At 39.6% G+C, this 22,285-nt stretch overlaps 1 protein-coding gene across 1 annotated transcript in view; it reads left to right on the forward strand.

Annotated features, from left to right (window-relative positions):
* LOC112104953 (protein PTHB1) overlaps positions 1-22,285 on the forward strand; it is a 471,161-nt gene that overhangs the window by 377,827 nt on the left and 71,049 nt on the right. The gene's annotated exons all lie outside the window — the stretch shown is intronic.

The following is a 22,285-nucleotide window of genomic DNA, read 5'->3' on the forward strand; positions in this document are numbered from 1 at the left end:
CTGCTGTTGCAGGGGACTCAAGCACTGGGGCATCTCAATCCCTCCTTTTCCCTCCCTGTGGCACAGAACGGTCCAGATTCCTGTGGGCTGTAAAATTTGGTTTAATTTTGGATTTTCGGTTTAGTGTGCAGGTGCTGGGTGGTATTGGTTGCCTGTGATATTCAGGAGATCAGACTATGTGATCTAGTGGTTCCTCTGGCCTTCAATTCTATTTTGCAGACAAATTGGACATGCAGATACATTCCATAAAGGCTGCCATCCCAGAAGAAACCCATAGAATATTATTCACAATGGAAATATTTCAGTGAATCTGACATGGAAATTTGTTGTGTGCAATAATTATTTTTCACTGTGATAAGCATTAAAACAATTCATTTTTCAAATGTCTTCAGTGCTGGTAGAAGGAAAGGATTCATGGGTATGGTAAAAAGGTGGGATTAAGAGCGGACAAAATAAAGCAAGACTGTTACGCTGGACAGGTTCCCCTCCCCCCTTAAAAAAAGTCTTACCTTGCTAAGTCTTTTAGTGGAAAAATATGTGAAAATGGTGTGTGAGAGACATATGAGGAATAACATGATGGTTCTTGCAATTTAAAAGAAAGCAATGGAAAGGGATTAAATGCCTTGTGTGTGTGTCAGAAAAGCAAGAGAAAGTTTTCTGTGCCATGAGTACAAGAAGAGATTGATTACAGTATATGTTTGGTAAAGAGATGACAAATTGCATGCGGTCTGGGAGAAAAAGGTTCCTAGTGTTTATATGCCTAGAACAAGGATTATAGAGCATATATGTAGAGTAGAATGATTATAGTACAGGCAATGTAGGATAGGTGGACTCATTAATGTGTGTGTATATGGCCTTCTGGGGAGGGCTTGGGGGGGAGGGCAGCTAAGTTATAATGCTCAGAGTAGTGAATTTTTAATAGCACCTGCAATAGAGAATGCGGATCTCCTTGGGCAGTAGCAGTAGCAACAACAAATGTCTTTTTTCCTTATGTTTGTGTTCTGTAATGGCAATACCTCCTCATTCTGAAATACCTGTTGCTTTGATTTCTAAATCAAATGCTATTAAAATATAATTGTCAGTAGTTAAAATAGCCTTTACTGAGAGCCAATAAGTTAATGGAAAGATACTTTAAATGATAATGGTAAATCTTGCTGTAAATTATAAGACAAGATAAATAGATTCTGTACTCTGAGTGAAAGAAAGGACATGCTAAGTGTTGAGAAGGTATCACAGGATCATAGCTAATTAGGATGCCAGATGTTAGCATTTTTATAATTCATAGCAATATCCTCTTTATAGGTCACTGTATTAATATTTTTGTTTAACAGCTATTTCCACACCTCAGAAATTGAGATTAATCTTGCTTTTTTTTCATTGTTTTGAAATATTTATTTAGGTTAGCAAACATAAATGGGGCCAGAATCTGCAATGGTGTAAATAATATACAAAAATGGTTAACTTCCACCCTCCCTTCCAGGTATACACGAATCTAAGGGCTTGTCTACACCAGACTTTACCGCACTGCAAGTCAGGATGCAAATCTACAGCAGGGGTATAAGTCTAGTACCTTAACCACAAGAGCATTCTTTCCCACAGCAAGGCTTGATTTTTGCCTGTGGTACTTCGATGTGTTCCCTTTTAAAAGTTAGAATGAATATTTTTCTTGGTATATAAAATTTAAAATAGGTTGGATCAAAGTCACCCCTGATATAACGCCAATGCAGTTACACCAGAGATAACTTTGGTACTTGATTCCTGAATGAACAAAATTTGCAGTTACAGTCTTGAGTTCCTCTGTCCTTCAAAATGCTCTCTACTGTAATGTCACTTTTTCTGTCAGCAGAATTCACTGTACTAATGAGACTGTATTATTTTACAAGTGTCTACAGCACATCACCTGAAAGAAGAGTATTTATAGTTGGGGTAAATCTTGGCAGTTGTCCTCGGTAATAATCTATACAGATCACATATTTAATGCTCTGTAATTTACCCATAAGATTACCCTATTAAACAAATAAATTGCAAGGTTGTATAAAATAACGTTAGTATCAAGTTTTTAGTTTTATAATTGAATTACTGTCTACAGAAGAGACAGTCAGTAAAGATGTAATATGAAAAGGTCACCTTTGGTCTTCCATCCTTACACAATGGGACAAATTCTGCTCTCAGTGTCACCAGCATAAATCCAGAATAATGCCATTGGGCCTGGGTCTTCTGTCACTTACACCAGTGTAAATCAAGAGTAACTGCATGGAAATCACTGTAGTTACACCCATGTGAAACAGAGATAAATGAGAGGAGAGTCAAGCTAAGTAGAATTATTACAGGCTTACACTGGTGTTACTGGGTACAGAATTTTATTCAAGTGTTGATGTTGGATGGAATAACTATAAAGTTTTGAAATTCTGGCACTGCCTGACTTCACAGGTTTGCAAACCCGTAGTGTTATCTCAATCCTTCATCCTTCTGAGGCCTATAAAGTGAACACCATACACTTTACTATGTGTGGATCTTTTGGCTGTGACTGGGCTGAAACAACCAGTACAGTCCCTATATGCTAGTTGTGCAGGATCCTGAGGCCACTGCATCTACATAAAGTTAAATCTGAGGTCTCAGGCAACCCAATTTGTGACTTTCTAAATGGCACTATGTGAGGCCAACTCAGCTTCCTACAGAAAATAGAGAGCAGGTAGACATCCTGCATGGCTCCTTCACTAGCTGAACCCTACACAGTCTGCATGTGGAGCTTAAGTGCTTTGGAGAGCCTTGCACTGACCCTCTACATCATGAGTCAGTTTCACCTTAGAGCTCATCTAGAGAGGTTTTAGAACACTGCCGAATATTGGGCTTGAAAAATGGTCACCGCTTACTCCATGAGAGAAGAAAACCATGCTGCTCGTGTTGGTAAATGTTAGCACTATTTAGCACTCTAGACATGACAGATGCCCAGATATTTATGGAAGAGTCAGAGTTGTAGGGAGGGTGGTTAGTGAGTCAGGAGGAAAATGCTAACTTCTGTCTATCTGGTGCATTTTTCACCAGTTGGCTGCACATATGGGGCTTCTTCCAGTTTCCAACTCTGAGTAACTGGGTATCAGGCTCCCTGTGCACTGTAGAAAATGTACAATTCTACACTGGTTAAAGGGAGATGGTCCTAATAAACCCCACAAGAGATGAGAAATGTGATGCAGTGACAGGTCAGAGAGAGATGTGCATTGGGACAATGTAGGGTGCCATCCATATTTTCTGTTTCCTACCACCAAGCTGTTACTTGTAGTACCATGAGATCAGCTGGGTGTGGCTATACTCCTAAAGCAAGTAAAGTTGTGGGGCCTTTAGTACAAACCATTGGGTTAGGTCCTCAGCTGGTGTAAGTCAGCATAGCTCTATTGACTTCACACTGATCTACACCAGCTGAGGCTATAGACTATGTGATAAATTGTGGAACACGGTGATACCATAAGCCTTTTTTACTACATCACCTGTACTCTGACCATTAATCCATCTCAATATCCCAAATGCTTAAGCAACTTGAAAGAGTTTTATTTAACGCAGCCCGCCATATAAATATTTCTTTTTTCCCCCTGAAAAAATTGGAGCTACAATATAAACAGGTATTAAAATAAGTACCATGTGCTGTTTCTTTTATGACAGTATTTCTGATAATGGAAGTTAAAAACTTGCTCTGATACAAACTGTTCAGGCACTACCTTGGTTATGACTTGTCCTCCTTTTTCTCCTCCTCCAGATTATTTAATTTCTGGCTGTCATAATAGTGTTTAGGATGTCAAACTGCTCTAGCAGTTTGTGGGATTTTCCTTTCTAAACATCTATTATATTAGATGAAATGTCAAACACACATTATTTTTAAAACAAGTCTGGTAAAACATTAAAAAACAGATTTTTTTCAATGGTCATGTGAAATAATGCAACGTGAATTCCTATAAGGTTTTTAACTGCAAATATAAGATCAAAATATATGGGTGCATTTATTTACGTATATCTATATTATAAACCAAACCATTTAATTTATGCTTAATCCATTGCAGATGTGATGGTCAGTGAACTATTTCTGTAAACCACTTCTGTTGGCATTCTGAGCTTCCTGTAGTATTGATTCAATTTTGGCCAACCCACTCAACTTTAACCAGAATAAGCTAGTGCCAAACTATGCATCAATGGCATATGTATTCCTCGGAAATCCCACACAATGGCAAATTTCTCCAGCCAGTATGACCACTTTGTAAATAATTAGACTAGACGTGGTACTAAAGAGGAACCACAAACACAGCAGTGTGCCCTGATAGATATTAATACAGTCCAGTCTCTTAACAAAGTGAACAATTGCCCAAATAATGATTTCCTGCTGTGGGCTTTTTATGCTTTGTTTGTTAAATCCTATTTTCCTTCCTACTTTCCTGTTGACTGCAACAGAATTGAATTTTGTTCAGCCCATCTCTCACTGGGTCAGCAAAACTCTTTGCCTTTGTGGAAGACAAGTTAACTCATTGAGTGCTGCCTGGTTACAAGTATATCTCATCAGCACAATTGGCTTTCAAGTTCCACCTACCAGCAAAGGGAAGGGGTTAATACACTGCTTTATTAAATGTAGGAGAAATGGGAGACTGAGATACATATTTGCTAATGTGTTTATAACCAGAGTCATGGTTCACTGTACCATGGTTTGTTTTGTTTTCAGTTCCAAACACTTGGTTAAGAAAGAAATTACTGTTCTTTTTTTTTTTCCATAGTAGTTGATCATTTAGTTAATTGTTAGGCAAAATGTTGTACTACGTGTATATTATTAACTATTGATACCATAAAAATCACTGTAAGAAGTGAGAATATGATCGAAGTCACTTTTATGGAATACGACATATATTTCAGTGAAGAGAATGGTGACATCTCTTCATATTCGTTGTGCTGCTAGCATTGGAATACTGAAGCCAAGGTAATTTAATATCAGTTACAGAATTAGTCATGTTGGGTTTATCTGTCTAACTGGTATTTAGAAAGTGCCTGTCATCATTATTATCAGTGCTAGGCAGAGAGAACAATATTTGTATTTACATTTTTGATGGCAGTAAGCAACATTATTATACACAAATTTGAAGCAATTAGCATTATTAGTGCCACTTCCCATAATTTTTGTATTCAAAGCTGGAAAACTAAATGGATTTGTGGTAACTGGAATTACTGTGTTTGAACAAGTTGGTGTAGATGTTTCAAATGCAAGAAAAGGAAAGGGAAAGATCAGAAAGCTACTAATTTGATCAAGAACACTTAATCAGATTTTGATACTTTTTAATTATCTTCCTCATTCATAATAAAATCCATATTTCCATTCTGTCAGAATATGACAAATGGCATGCTGAGCTGCTTGTTTCAGTACAAAACTCTTTAAATAGTAGGCCAGTGTCAGTGAAAATGGTACTAGTGCTTTCAGAGAAAGCTCATCTGAAAACTATTGGATGATCTCTTTGTGTCATTCTTACTTACCTTGGGTTTTTTATTCTTGATTTTGGGCTGAAATAAAATCACATGCCTGGCTTTCAACTTTAGTAATCAGTCTGTTTATAATCAATTGATAGTAAATGCTTCAAACGGTTACGCTAAAAAATTTAAACTGGTTCACCCTTTTCGTATTAAAATCAGAGTTTTAGCGGGGTGTGGAGAAGTACCACCATCAGAAGAAATGTTCTTTTCTAAGCACTGAGGATGTGTTGAAAGTAGTTTATTTGGTATTCTTGAGAATGAGTTTCACTTCATGGCTTCATCTAATCTTAACAGCTACATAGAGGCATCTGCATCACATTCCCATTTTACCAATTTTTGCAGTATTTTCTGGGTTCTTTCATCTGCTCAGGTGGTATTGCCTGAATGCTGAGCTGTCTGATGAAAAAAAGGTTTGAGAGACACAACAAAGGGAAGGTCATTGATTATGTAGCAGAAGAAAGTCTAAAGCTAAGCCTCCCAAAATTGCTTCCAATGTGTTGGTAATTGCAGATGCCGCTGAAATTGCAGTAGCATACTTCCCATAGCCTTCAAAACCCTTTGAAAGATGAAACAACACATGACCATATATTTTGGAAAGCTTGAATGAAAAATTCCCAGTTGCATAAAAATTATCACCTCCTGAATCAATTAAATGTGCTATTCAGTGCATGTCAGAGGTAAAAGTTTGAATTTCCTTATTTAAAGCTACAGTTCAGCTGTTAAGTCAATGTCTCTATGTGTGGGCTTGTATAGGTATGTAGAGCAGGTTATACTGTCATATATATTGTCATGGCAAGAACATTGCTATATTGCCATAGCCAGAACTGGAATTAGCATTTTTGGATGGGCCTGTGAATCAGTTTTCCCCCACCCCATAACCATAATCAACTTTTGTCCACCGTGAAAACACCACAGTGCACAAAGCCACCCTGAGGATTTGGTTGAAAGGAAGATAACATCTATGGGTTATACAAACTGACTGTAATTGCTTCATTTTCTATAAACGTGTGAGTGTTGTGTATGTGTTGGGGGCATCTTTATTTCCCTCCTCAGTCTCCTGCTACACAAGTGGCACTACCTGCTTGAAACTGTGCATAGCTGCAAACATGTAAAAAAAAAACTTCTGCAAGCAGCCCCCATGGTTTTGTGAGCATTCTGCTGAATATCAGCACTGACATCAGCACGTACAGACATTAATTAATCATAACTACCCTCCCGTGGCATAGGTAACCATTATTATCCCCATTTTACATATGGGGAAACTAAAGTCAAAGAGGGGAGTCAGTATCAGAGCATGGATTAAAATGCAGGATTTGTCTGTCTTCAGTTCTGGGCTTCGTCCACGTGACTAGATCACTGTGTTAACCGAGTTGCCCCTCTTTGTAGCCAACAGTTGCACTGGCTGCTCAGCTACAGGCAGCTGCTGGGAGAGAACTTACAGTGCCCCTAATTTAATTGGGCCTCACCATCGGAAGATCATATGAGATCTTTCCAGAACTTCAAAGGACCTGTGCCCATGACCTTTACTTATCTCAAAGAATTTTTTTCGGGAGGAGGAATTGTGAATGACTGATAATATTTAGGAAAAGTCAGTAATGAACTTTCAACCCTAGCAATACATTTATGTTGCAAGGGCTATCTTAGTGAGGGAATGGCTATAAAACTACTTAAAAAAAAAAACAGATGAAATTAGCCCTAACATTTCAGGTCCCTGGAAGTTGTAGGGTTTATGGATCCAAAGGCTGGGTCTGATTATGACACTTCTTTAGCATGTTTCTTTATCTGGAGAGTTTCCTTTCCTGAATGGGAAAGTTACTCATATATTGAATGTATGCTGCCAGAATGAGTCAGCCTCCCTACTACTTACTGGAATATGCAGCTGATTTTATGAGCACAACGAAGAGGCAGCTGAAGGGCCTAAGTGTCAGTTCTGGAATAACTAGACTCTCCGAAACCTCAGATTCAAATCCTGGGAGAGGTGATTCAGCCTTTCATTTTTCTGAATTATATAGAGTGAGTACCATGCCATTTGTTACATGGCATTCCATTGTATATGAGACCGCCAAAGCTGCTCTTGGTTGAAAGAAAAAATTGTTATTCTAAATAGGAGGGGTTTGCTGCTCCAAATTTCCCCACCCTCAATGGTTCTGCCTCATGCCATGCACATGATTATGGGTTGACAATCTTTGAGAAGTGGTCTACCAAGTCTTCATTAATGTAAGGTTTCGCATGCCAGTAATACATTTTACATTTACAGGGGCCGGCAGACGGAACCCCAGACTAGCAGGGGCTGAACAGGGCCAGCTGCCGGGACCCCAGCTGGCAGGGGCCAGCCGACGGAACCCCAGACTGGCAGTGGGTTGAGATCCAGTGGGGTTCCGTCTGCCGCCCACACTGCCGATCTAGGGTTCTGTCCGCCGGCCCCTGCCAGGCAGGGACCTGGCTACCGGTCCCACTCAGCCCACTGGGGTTCCGTTCATCCAGGCAGGCAGTGGGCTTAGCAGGGCTGGCAGCCGGGACCCTGGCTGGCAGCAGAGTGCCACTAAAAATCAGCTCACATGCTGCAGGTTGCCGACCCCTGGATTAGATGCCACTCTCCACTCTGAGAGGGCTGTATTTCAGTGGTGGTGTTTGTGTGTACAGGTGGCCTGATTTTGGATCTCACTTACAGGTGTACATCAGAGATAGTTCTGTTTCTATCAGTGGACCAGATTTTGCTTTGTTAAGTCTGTATAACTCCAGCAAAACTCCATTCACTTAAGTGGTCCTTGGATTTTCAGCTCTATATCTGAGAGCAAAGATAAGATCAGAATCAAGCGCAGTATATGATTTTTGTAATCATTGATCCTATGAAAGGAACTGTATCAGTATAAGATAATATATAATTAAAGAACATGAAGCTTAAGCTTGAGGGTTTTTTCCTGGATTGTCTTGTTAATAAGATTTTTTTTTGCTGTTGTTCAAACATATCTCTACATTTTAATAAGTGTGTTCTTATTTCCTTGAGCCTAGGAAAGGCTGTCATACTCAATGGAGGATATATACCTGTCTTCAACAGACAAACACACTGTTCATTGAGTAAAAAGCCCATTGGCATCGAGTTAGAACACGCCCATCACATATGGCACAATCATCAGCTAATCACATACATGTTATATTGGGAAAATAAATCAAAACCTTTTGCTCTAAAAACCTGATACAGAAAAGGAACTAGCAAAGAGATCTGATATGCACAAAAAGTGGTCTGCCATTCTATCCATTAGAGTGCATTGATACTCATATGTACACTAGCCAGCAATTACAAGCTGATGTATAGAACTGGCTTACACAACCTCTAGGAATCCTGTATATAAGAATGCTAACTGTATATAGCAATGCTAACTCATCCAGTCATGTGCTGGACTTGGATCATTAGAAGGCAATCGGGGTCTCTTTGTTTTCAATTTCTTTTTTTTAGAAACATTTAGATTCTGAAGCCTATGATTTTTATTTTTGGTTTGAAGTCACACCTTCTTTTCTTAAAGCTGGTGAGCTGCATAGTGTTTTTTTCTGAATGCTGACTCAGTCCTGCTTTGTTTTCCCTGTGGTTTATATGATTAGCAATGTGAGACAGAGCACAATATTTTGCATGACTGTCTAGTCTGGGAATGATACCGTGAATGGCTCTAATAGTTGATTGTTACATTTATTAGATTATCAATGTAAAGTTATATCCATACTATACATTTCTAGTCAAATTTTAAATACAAATTAGCAAGACCTTATTGATTTTCAATTCTGAATAGAAATTAAATATAACAATAGGTGAGCTCCTCGGTACCTCCCTATTATGTATTCAACGAGTTGTGCTCTCCTGACTACATCCAAAGTTTAGAAAAAGCCTTGACGAACCTTGGCAATCTCCAGTCAAGCATGGGTGAGGCAGAATAGTTCAGACACAAACCTGAGTTGAATCCAGGCCGAACAGGAACAGAGTAAGTCAGTTTCCCAGATTAGATGCATATGGAAAGTAGATGGAAAATACACATTCATTCATTCCCCTTAATTGTGATCAGATTTATGATCTTCACATTTTTAAAAGCCCTTCTGTATAAGCACTGCTGAAATGAGACATATCTTTGACAGTGAGAATAAGTTAACTGTACATTATCTTTAATATGGCATAAAAGTTTGAATGCGGAAATTGTAACTCTCATCTTGATTATGCCAGCAGGCTACTTCTCAAATTTCATTGGTTTTGCCCTGGTTTTTCTTTTCTTTTTTTTTGGTAGTTAAAAGGAGGTTTGTTTTTTTAATATTCAGTTAAGATTAGCTGTAAACATTTTGTTCCTCTCTCCCTCCAAGACAAGCTGTTATTCTATTCTACAATTTAAAATACGGAGTACATTGATTGGCAGGCATATGTTACCTGAGGCTGAAAATAAAAACTGGCTCTCACCTAATTTTCCTTGAAAATATCTCCAAGTGGCAAATGTGCCCCAAATTGAACCGGGGGAAATACGTACTAGGGAGTACATACAAGAGTCCCGATCCAAGCAGCACTGAAGTTTGGAAAATTCACAGCCAAACCAAACCTCCAGATAAGAACACCATTGAATTCTGAAAAATTTGACTGCAAGTCTTCACTTTTGTGACTCAGGACCATCTGCAGTAAGAATAGTCTGGGGAATAGAGCAGCAGGCTGTAAATCATGAGACCTGGATTCTGTTCCCATCTCTCCCATTGGGCCATTGTGTGACGTTAAGCACGTTACATAGGCCAAAATTTGCATAAGTGGCTTCTAATACTGGATACCTCAATTTTGGGGTGACAAACTTCAGAAATACTTTGGGCGTGATTTTTCAGAAGTGATAAGCACCCATAACTCTTATTTATGTCAAGTGAGAGTAGCTGGTGCTCAATATATCTGAAACCTAAGTTGGGCACTCAAAATCTGAGGTCCATTTAGAAAATTGTGGCTTTGACCTCTTTGTGTCTCATATTTCCTATTTGTAAAATGAGAACAATAGTGTTAACCATTTTTGTAAAGCAGTTGGAGATCTGGTGAAAAGCACTAAATAAGTACTAAGTAATAGTCATATTACACAATACGGTTACATCTACACTGTGAATGAGGGTATGATTTGCAGATTGTGTAGGCATACCCACAATAGCTTTAATCTAGCTAGCTCACAAAGAATAGCAGTGAGGATACGGCAGTGTGGGCTTCAGCATGGGTTGAATAAGCCTACCAGGCCTCTCTCTGTTTTTGCATTACTAGCCTGCACTTATTTTTACCAAGCTAGCTAAATTAAAGCTAGGGTGAGTATGTCTGTACAAGCTGCAAATTACACCCCTGGTTGCAGTGTAGATGTAACTATAGACATGTAAAAAGCAACAGAGGGTCCTGTGGCACCTTTAAGACTAACAGAAGTATTGGGAGCATAAGCTTTCATGGGTAAGAACCTCACTTCTTCAGATGCATGTACACTCTTCAAAAGTGCAATATCGGGCCAACTGGCCAAGCTGAGCCAGAGGATGAATTTAGCAGGACATATGCAAAACATGCATTTCTTCACCTTTTCAGTGCCATTTAAATGCAGCTTGCAAGGCAAGTAGTGAGTTGGTTACATTTCACTTGCCCAGGCTTGTTTTTTGATTTTCCCAGGTTGCCTGACAATAAGATCTTTTCTAGCCTGGTACTAGTTTTTCCTTAACACAGTCCAAATATACAAGAGCTACCAGTACTGAACGTAATTCTAAGTTTGTTTTGTTTTACCCTGGAGACTACAGCAACTATAACTGAACCCAGAAGACAGGGCTAAATTGGTTACTTCCTCGTTCTGCTTTGCAGCTGAAATAATTAGCCAGTTTGTGGCAGCAGCAACAACAAAAAAGTTAGCATTTTCGCATGGTGAATGGCCATTTATTAAATAGAATTGGGGCATACTAATTGCTAGAGGCATTTAAAGATTAAAGCATTTTGTACCAGCAATGGCCGAGAATAACCACTCTACCAAACCAGTTTATTAAAATTGTGTTTGAATCCATCTGGCAGAGTTAATGGTGACTAATCTTCTCCCTGAGGCATGCAATCACACTTGCCACCTCTGTTGGCTTAGGCTGCCAAACAATATGTCTCCTCCCAGAGCTGGTGTGAGCAGGGCCGGCTCTACCATTTTTGCCGCCCCAAGCCAAAAAAAAAAAAAAAAAAAAAAGTCGCTCGGAGTGCCGCCCAAACTGCCACCCCAAAAATGGATGGAATGCCGCCCCTTAGCATGCGCTGCCCCAGGCACGTGCTTCCTCCACTGGTGCTTGGAGCCGTCCCTGGATGTGAGACCTTTGTAGCTTTTTTGGACTGACTGGCAGAGTGCACTCAAGGGGCATTTTTCACACTCTAGTCAAGACACTGTGGCCCTGATTCTGGTCTCACTCAAGCTCTACAATGGTTTAACATCCCTGACTTGCATGATGTGGCTCTTGATTTACACAATTTGAGTGAGATCAGATTCACTCCCTGTGTGGGAACATCTTTTTTTCCATTTCTGTCAGCCACTTCAGTCCACTGCTGGGTCTTCTCAACATAATCACTTTTAAACTATTCTTTGCTGTTTAGTTATGAAAAAGTGACAAAGTCATCTTTGACTTAGGTACAACAAAGGCCTTTGTCCTACTGACAGGGGAGTTTCCCAGTTGTTTTGTGGTACAATAAAAAGCTGGAGCCAACAGACTCTCCTTACTACAGAGATCTGCTACTTTTTGACCTGCTTTTGAACTTGACTTTAGTAGCTGCCATTTCCCCGCTATTTGCTGTTGTGGACAGACAGAGCTAGACAGATGAATATACAGCACTTCTCTGGGGTGCTGAAGTAAGGTTTTGACAAATTCTGAATAGATCAAAGATTAAGATGGGAAGTACAGCCAGTACATAATGGCCTGTCATCGTTTAGCAAACACTCTTATTATCACATTAAATCAGATGATGGGCAAAAGTTCAGCTGACTCGACATGCACTACTGAAAACACCATTTCTTCCATTCAGAATAGAGCAAAATCTAGAGATAAAAGGGGAAAATAAACCCACTTGAAAATCTGTGCTAACCGCTACATCTGCGTTTGTCAATAATAATTAAGAAGCAGAAGCATATTGTCAGGGAGATGGGAAAAATGCTTTTGTTTGGAGCTCACTAGCTTAGTATTAGACTTTTTGCTACTTGCATAGAATTAGAACTGGGAATTTAAAGAGATACTTGAAAAAAGAAGACACTGGTATTAAAAGTAATTTATTTTGCCAGTAAGTTTCTTTGTTCCTCTCATTTTTTAGCATATGAATCTTTATATGTTATAAAGAGAAACAAACGTTCAGATGCTTTTTGATATTTGGGGAAATGCGTGTGTTTGTACAAAACCAGCCTCACTAGCTCTTGTTCCTTCTGAGAGGGCACAATACTGTGTCTGTGTCGATCAAACAGAGATCACAAAACTATAGTTCTGATTGATCTGCCATTTGGGGAGAAGGTGGGCTGAGAGGAATCTGTTTTTGAAATAACTTCCCAATGATTTTATACTTGTGTAATTATTACATTATTTATAAAGAAGGATGAACTGGACTCTTAATCCTAGTACATGGGGTCAGCTCTAACCATAGTATTGTTCAGTGTTTCAGAATGACTTGTTATAAGGGAATGGACAATATAGATGTTACCTTTTAAAATGCTGTAGTTCTATTTTGTCAGCTGTTGCTTCTCTGCCCCTCCATAGGTACCTGCTATGTGCTAACTGCTACATCTGTGTATAATTGTAGGAGTCCAAGAGCAAGTGTTAGTACTGTAGGGAGTCTCTCAATACAAATATCTGTTCTTATAGTAAAGAGCTGAGAAAGGTATTCGGAAGTTCCTTGTTGCTGCAGAAAATTGGTTTAGTCTACATCTGGCTCAGCACTGCTGTGAACGTTGTTTTTCTGAAGTTTAGAGCAGCATACTGTGAATACCAGGAACTTCACAACAATCTTCACTTACTTCAGTTTCACATGGGATTACAGGGAATCCTTCATCTCTCAACTCAGCCTTCCTGCCTCAGACTGAATACCTGCACCTGTTAGGGCAGACAGAATCTTCCATGGCCAGTAATGTTCTGTAGAATCTATAGGCTCCATTGTCCTGTAGAGATGGTACATCTGACCACCTAAATACACTTCCTTCCTTGGGACTGAGATCTCTTGTATGCATTGTGATTTTTGCAACACCCTCAGGGTGACACAGGACCTGAAGTTGATGTGGCTAGAGGTTCAGAGACAGCTGGTGTAAATTATTAATCACCATTGAAGATATGACAGTTTACACCATCTGAAGATCTGCCTCTAAATATATATCATAAATAAAACAGACCATGGATAATTGGGATTAATAACTAGCTAATTCACTGCAGATGCAAATTTTGCAAATCAGTGTGATCAAATCATAGATTCATAGATTCCAAGGCCAGAAGTTGTAATCATCTAGTCTGACCTCCTGTATAACACAGGCCATAGAACTTCCCCAAAGCAGATCTTTTAGAAAAACATCTAATCTTGATTTTAAAATTGTCAGTGATGGAGAATCCACCACAACCCTTGGTAAATTGTTCCAATAGTTAATTACTCTCTTCGTTAAAAATGTACGCCTGATTTCCAGTCAACGTCTAGCCATTGGATTGTGTTATAGCTTTCTCTCAGAGGCGTGCACAAGGAAGGGGAAGCAGGGGTATGCCCCCCCCTCCAATAATCAGCAGGGGCACAGAACTCCTCCAGCCCCGAGGCCGAGGTGTGGGGAGAGAGCTCCTCCGGCCCCGAGGCCAGAGCAGGGGCACAGAATGTGCCCTTCCAAACGCGGTCAAATTTTTATTTCTGCACACGCCCCTGCTCTCTCTGTTAGACTGAAGAGCCTATTATTAAATATTTGCTCCTCATGTACATACTTACAGACTGTAATCAAGTCACACTTTAACGTTTCTCTTTGTTAAACTAAATAGATTGAGATCCTTGAGTCTGTCATTATAAGGCTTGTTTTCTGATCTTTTAATCATTCTTGTTTTCTCTTTTGTGAACCCTCTCCAATTTATCAGCATCCTTCTTGAATTGTGGACACCAAAACTGGACACTATATTCCAGCAGCGGTTACACCAGTGCCAAATACAGAGGTAAAATAACCTCTCTGCTCCTACTCGAGATTCCCCAGTTTATGCTTCCCAGGATCACATTAGCTCTTTTGTCCACATCATCCCACTGGGAGCTCTTGTTCAGCTAAATATCTACCATAACCCCCAAATCTTTTTCAGTCATGGATTCCCAGGAGAGAGTCTCCCATCCTATAAGTATGGCCTATATTCTTGTTCCTATATATATACATTTACATTTACCCGCATTAAAATTCACATTGTTTGCTTGTACCCAGTTTACCTAGTGATCCAGATCACTCATAGGAATGTAGGGCTGGAAGGGACCTCGAGAAATCATCTAGTCCATCCTTCTACTCTGAGGCAGCATTAAGTAAGGGTTAAGTGATGAGTGAAAGAAACTGCTTCAACAATCAAGGATAATTCATCACAAAATGTACTTAGCTCATTTGTTTTGACAAGCCTACTTTACATCTGTTTTCTACTGATAAGTCTCATACAATAATATCTGAGTGCCTCACAAACAATAATGAGTTAATCCTCAAAATGCTGTTAGGAAAGGAACTTTTATTATCTCTGATTTACAGGAAGGGAACTGAGACAAAAAGAGTTTAAGTGACTTGCACAAGGTCACACAGCTTGTGGCAGAGCCAGAATTGAATCCAGGTCTCCTGAATACCAGGCTGGTGCCTTAACTACAAGGACATTCTTTAAATGTGTTACTTCATTTAATATATTAAATATTTTTGTCTTAGCAATAGGCTATCTCAATGCAACCGTCTGTCATTAAAGCTTTGCTGAGAGGCAGAGGTGGTGAGAATGCCTGTTTTCCTACAAGTGGTCACGAACCTGTTGATCACGATCGACTGGTCAATCCTGGGGACTCTCCCAATCGATCGCGATCTCCAGTGGTGTAGTGGGACTGCCACTAAGACAGGCTTCCTGCCTGCTGCAGCCCCATGCCGCTCCCAGAAGCAGCCAGCATGCCCCCGTGGCCCCGGGAGGGAGGGGGCAGGGGTCTCCGCGTGCTGCTCCTGCCTGCAAGCACTGGCCCTGCAGTTCACATTGGCCGGAACGGGGAACTGTGGCCAATGTGAACTTTGGGGGCAGTGCCTGCAGAGAGGGGCAGCACACAGAGACCGCACCCCAACCCCCAGGCCTGATCCCCCTCCCATATCCAGCACCCCATACCCCTCCTGCACCCCGAACTGCCTCCTGCACCTCAAGCCCCAGCCCTGAGCCCCCTCCCAGAGGCAGCACCCCAAACTCCCTCCTGCACCCCAATATCCTGCCCCAGCCCCTCCCAGAGCCAGCACCTCGCACCCTCCTGTACCTCAACACTCTGCCCCAGCCCAGAGCCCCTTCCTGCACCCAGACTCCCTCCCAGAGCTTGCACCCCTCATCCCCTCCTGCACCCCAATCCCCTGCCCCAGGCTCAGCCCAGAGCCTCCTCCCACACTGCGAATCCCTTGGCCCCAACCCAGAGCCAGCATCCCCTCCTGAACCCCAACCCCCTGCCCCAGCCCGGTGAAAGGGAGCGAGGGAGGGGGAGAGAGAGCAACGGAGAGGGGAGGGATGGAGTGAGTGGGGCGGGGTCTCGGGGAATGGGCGGGGTAGATTCTGGGTTGCCCTTAAATTCAAAAAGTGATCTTGGGCCTAAAAGGTTGGAGACCACTGTAGACGTTTAGAAGTTTTGAGAGTAGTGAAGTGAAAGTTAGTGATGTTCTACTTTAGGGGCTATTTTGTGGGTATTTACCTTTCTTTGGCCTTTTGATGTATTATTTTGTTCTCTGTGATAATGAAATATAGCTCATGTCCTTTATCCCAAAGAGTATTACTGCAAGACAGGAGGGACTCATAAACTAGCTTGAAAAACAACTCTGTACAATAGAGGAGTTTCAGGCTTGAATTAAATCAGCATTTCTCATACTTTTTAGAAAACAGTTTTCGTTATCATTGTAATTCAGTATTTGATTTATATCGTTGGCACCCTATTCTGCTATAGCAGCTTTGAGATATTCATTTGTCAGGCTCTAAGTATTACAACAATTCAGTTGCTTTTCCTAACTCAGTCTCAGTGTGTTCATTTCACACACAGATTTACTGCTATGCACCCCACGGACTCTCATATTCATAAATTGTCTCATCTTCAAAAACACATATAAATGGATCACTTGGATATTGCTTCATAGCTCTGCTGCAGTTACATAGCCTCCATGTGGCCAGCACACGAGCACAGGCATTCCTATTGATGTAAGAGCCAAGTCAAGCCACTGATTGTCAGTGCAGTCTCTATACTGTTGGTTTTAGGATAGCATTATCCTTATTTCATCTTGTGCTTTCTTCTATGTCAGAAAACTATTAAAAGCAGGTAGGAGGAGGCCTATGTGGCAGAAAGTATTGCAGAAAGTGCTCAATTTCATCCTCTCAGCCAGCAGACATCTTTCTCTTGCACACTAACTTTTATTTAATTGATTTTTATAATGGCTGACTTCGATGGCTTCCAGATGGTGACCACAGATTGTGAACCAGTCTGGTTTTGAAACCAAGCAGGAGTTATTCATTAACAGGTCGATTAAAAACAAACCAACAAAGCCCCCACCCCACCAACCTTAGTTATCTTTTTTTTAAAAAAGTTAAATTTCCCTCTTGTACTTCAGAAGAATTATACATTAACATCATTCCAGATACAACTCTACCTCGATATAACGCTGTCCTCGGGAGCCAAAAAATCTTACTGCATTATAGGTGAAACCATGTTATATTGAACTTGCTTTGATCCACCGGAGTGCGCAGCCCCGCCCCCCCGGAGCACTGCTTTACCGCTTTATATCCGAATTCGTGTTATATCGGGTCGCGTTATATCGAGGTAGAGGTGTATTGGGCATTCTAAAGGAATCCTCCATATCTAATTGATTCAATTTTCAGGTTATAAAGAGAGGATTTTTCTAATAGTCAGATCTGTAACTCCAGCCTGGGATGGGATAGTGTGCTAGATTCTTGCTGGCTCATGCATCACCACTAGTAATAAAGATTCTGAAATCAGAATTTAGCTGATATTTTTGTTAGTGAGACATTTTATGATGATGTGGAAAATTCAGCTTGCTTATCTATAGGTACTGCATATTGATTCTGTAAAAAGTTGGTTTTGTCACAGATACGACTGAAGGACACACATGGAGAAAAAGAAGCTGAATGGAGGAGCGTATAATAGTTAGGGCAAAAGCCTTTATTTTTTCCTCCAAAATTACTTTTGATCAAGTTCACAAAAAATTGAAAAATGAGAGCCTTTTACAAAAATTCTAGATTTTTTGATGAAATTTAAAGTGAGAATTTTTTCCTCTATCAAAATGTTTGTTAAAAAATGAGAACCCCACTTTCAAATAAAAAATGCCTTTGTTGGTGGTAGGTGTTAATTTCCCTCAAAAGTCACTTGGTCAAGTGAATTAAGCACAGATCTGGGAGCCATGAGGTCCTTTTTCAATCACCACCTTTATCCCTGACAGATTCTAAAACCTCGTTTATTGGAATTACAGTTGTGGATGTACAGTCCCTTTTGCCTGTCCAGCTGAAAAACGAGTGACCATATTTTAAAATATTGGCTTTACTGTTTCTGGGCCTCAGTTTCCCCATCTGCAAAATGAGGATAATGTTACCTACCTATTTCATAACTAGTATTCGTAAAGTACTATAAACGTCTACAAATATTAGTTATCATTATTCTTATTATCTTTATGGGGAAACGTATACAATTGTGTTGTTAAGACTCATCAGTAGCGGGAGTGATTTACTGCAAAATTTCACAGAACGCATTTATGACACATTTTGCAAGAATTTTTCTTGAGAAAGAAGGTTCTTACTTAGTCATTTTTCTGACCATCCCCACACTTTAAGAAATTGCTATATGTCTGCGTATCTAATTTTATAAGAAAAGTTGCTATTCTCAGCTTCACTTATTTCTTTATAGCTGCCGGAATTACTCCTGTTATATTTAAACCATTGAGGAGATACCAATTATTAATTAATGGCACAAAGTTAATGCCTTTGGTCCCTTTGAAATGGGCAAAGCAAAAATACTGTTCTATGATATCTTGATCTTGTTATCCCTTGGCAGTTACTTTACACAGTCAACCATGCATTACTAGCTGCCTTTAGGTCTGTGTAAAAGCATGTATTATGTTCAAGTGGAAAGGATAACGGTTCTCTATTGTCCTGCAGTGAAACATTGATGTATCACTTGTGTACCCAAAAAAAAAGGCTAGACGCCAGGGAGACACTATATATAGTTTTTTCTTTGACTGCTTAAAAAGATAAGTGAGCTGAAAAAGAGACAAGTGTTATTTCTCTATAAATTGTGTGCCAGCAAGTTTATCACTGAACACTGTAGATTATGTTGAGTGGAGTAATCAGGAGGAAGAAAGGGAGGCTAAAATAACAGAGCGATAGGACTATTTTGACTCCACAATCAAACCCTCCTTGACTTCTGCCCTTTGGGTGGAAAGTGCTTATGTTTCAAAACAACATGAGGTCAACCAACAAATACTGCTGTTATTTTCTTTCTTACTGGTATTTACTAAGACAGTAGTTGCCAAATATATTTGCATTCTTTATTGTGTCAATGTTACCTGATACCACTGTGATGAGAATGGCAGCAGCTTCCCCTACAAAGTTTAGGTGACACTGAATTTAAGGATGAAAAGCTACTTGTTAGGATTAATGGGCCAAGTCCAGTCATGTTTGGGAGACATCCTGAAAAATGTGAGACACCCCATTTTCAAACCTCCCCTTCCTGCAGAGAAAGTGAGCTGTGTGTGGCAGATTATTTTTAGAGCCATTAAATCAGTACAGTTAGTTTGGACAGACACAATTCCCCTAATAATGTCCTACGAAAATATTATGTTGAGAGCATAAATCACACCTTTGTAGTCTTGAATTCCTTCTGAACTCTTACCAGCTCAGGGATACAACTGCTTGATTAGTGATCCAGTGGTAGATCCGTGATGTGGAAAGGTGTGTGGGAGCCAAAGTGTAATTTTTGTAAAAGGCCATGGGACAGTGGTGGGGGCCTCTAACGGGAAGCAATAAAGTTGTTATTAAGTAGTGACTGGGAAAACATCATATTCAAGTATAAGGTTAAGTTGATACATGTAAATTATTCAATGTAAGACGCTTAAACCCTCTCCTAACTCCCGTCCTCCACACACCACCTTTTATTGGGGTTTGGAGTGTTTTTTTTGTGGGGGGGTTTTTTTTTTGAAAGTAGGGCTCAGATGGTTACTTTCTTGATAAATGACCCCCAGGCCTAAATGTACCTAACCTACGTTAAGGCATGGTTTGCAAAGCAGTCTGAAGGAGTTGGACACTCAAATCCCTGTGAAATGAAATGGAATTTGGGCACCCAGTTCTCATACACTCCTTTGAAAATGCCAGGCTAAATGGCTTGTTTACTTAAGTTTCATTTCTGAAGTTAGGTAACAAGAAAATTTTGATGTGTTCAATCATAGTGTAAAAGTAACAGGTGCAACACACACTTGACATAAAAAACAGTCTGGCTGTGGCAGAAACTGACAAAAGCAAGCAAATTGAAAGATTTAACTATTTAACAAGCTTTTCTTGTTGTGTCTAAGTATTGTAGTACATAAACATCAACCACACTCTTCTGAAGCCCCTGCACAGGGCATATGGCATGACTTGAAATTTAAACTTTGGATCTTTATTTCATAACATTCGTATTACTTTTATTTTTATTTATTTATTTGAAAAGAAATTGTAAATTCCTGGAGGCTGTCCTGCAGCCAATGATATGAGATTTGAGTCAGCAAGGTATAATTTTAAACATGTGCATAGGCCCATTGACTTTAGTGGGACTACTCACTTGGTTAAGTACCTTGGTGAATGAAGGCCTTCAGCATAAAAGGGCCTTAAGCATATATTTAACTCTTGAGCATGTGAGAGTAATCCAGTCCCTATTCAGCAAAGCACTTCAACATGCATAAATCCCATTGAAGTCAATGGGATTAAGCATATGCTTAAATGCTTTGCTGAATCAGTGCCATAATCCCTATGTATGTATATATGCAATTTCACAAATGCTACCTTGGATTTTTGAGGGATATAACCTTGTGGCTACCTTTGAGACTTTGAAAAGCCTCTTTTTTGTTGTTGTTTGCATAAACATCTTTGAACATAGTCCATGTACAAAGAGTCTGTTCATAATTTTTTTAAAAACACTTCTAAACCAGCCATAATTTCCCCTCTTCACAACATGGCAGTTTGGTGGCAGGCTCATCAGGAGGCTGCAAATTCCTACTGTTTGTCCCTTGGCACCACCATTCCTTTCACAACTCTATATGGTAAATTCATACACACAGGTACATATATGGGGACAGATTGTTTTTCCCCTGAGCTTGTAGCTACTAATCTTTCCCTAGAATTTTTTTGAAGTTTTAATTTCTCTTGGTTCCAAAATATTTATAAAATGTGTGTTTGTTAGATGACGATCTTTAACATCCTACTGTGATTTCCAATGGAAACCATTAAGATATTTTTCCTGGCAAAACCCAGCACTCGTTAGGACAATGTTGAATTGTAGCAATATTGCACATTACAGATGTGCCCCGCACAAAGTAAAAGCAAATAGTTTTGTGCATATTATAATTTACAACTGTACCTGTACCTTCTATGAGAATTTAATCTGCTGTGATTAGAGTGTAAATGATACTATACACATCAGCTGTCTGAACCTCAAAATTATATAGCACTATAACAGCTCTGAAATGAATACAATACAAAACAGACTGAAACCGTCTTTTAAAAAGACAGTAGGATTCTACATAGATTTAAAGCTGATATTAGGCACTATGTTGTTTGATTGGGTGTTGATCAGTGAGTGCATGTTGCTTTTGTATCTGACCACATATAGCTGAGCCAGATTTTGACACATTAATTGTGTAAAATAAAGAGAAAATATAAGGGAATTTGGATGCTGCCAATTACTTGGGAGGGCAATAGCTAAAGTGCAATTCTTAAATTATGATTCGTTCTGCTAACTTTTGTCTTTTGGTTGTTGTTTTAGAAAATCTTACATTTTGTTTTCTTTTTATTAATACATGTTTTAAGTTATGAAGTCCTCTGGTGAATTTCAAAATGTAACTGTACAGTTGAAATAGAAGGAGAAATATCTAAATCAGTATTATACAAACCCGTATCATCAGCACAAAAATGAAATTTAAGCTTTGTATCACGTGTTACATTATTCCTGTATTATGTAAACACAACTAGGCTTGAAATAGAGCCTTGGGGACAGACTTAAACTGAGACACAAGACCATCAAATTTAACATATTGCATTTGGTGACTTAACCAACCGAGAAAAGACTTGATTCCCAAACGCAACCTGAGATAGTGTGTCATAAGAAATCAGAGACAAGATTATCAAATGCTTTAGACCAATTCCATAAACGTTTAAATGATGCGACGGAGTTTTAATCTCTCTTGAAAGCACTGATGAAATCATTTGTCGATTTAATCACAGCTCTAGTCACAATCATGTATACAAAATGAAGACCGGTTATTGAAAAACATTATAATTGTATCAAGGGAAAGAACATTTAGTGTCCTGTTTCTCTTTTTCAGACTTTGATGCAAACCAAGTT

The sequence above is a fragment of the Terrapene carolina genome, unplaced genomic scaffold, assembly GCF_002925995.2.
Source record: "Terrapene carolina triunguis isolate 2854851 unplaced genomic scaffold, T_m_triunguis-2.0 Scaffold33723, whole genome shotgun sequence".
Taxonomy (NCBI): Eukaryota; Metazoa; Chordata; order Testudines; family Emydidae; genus Terrapene; species Terrapene triunguis.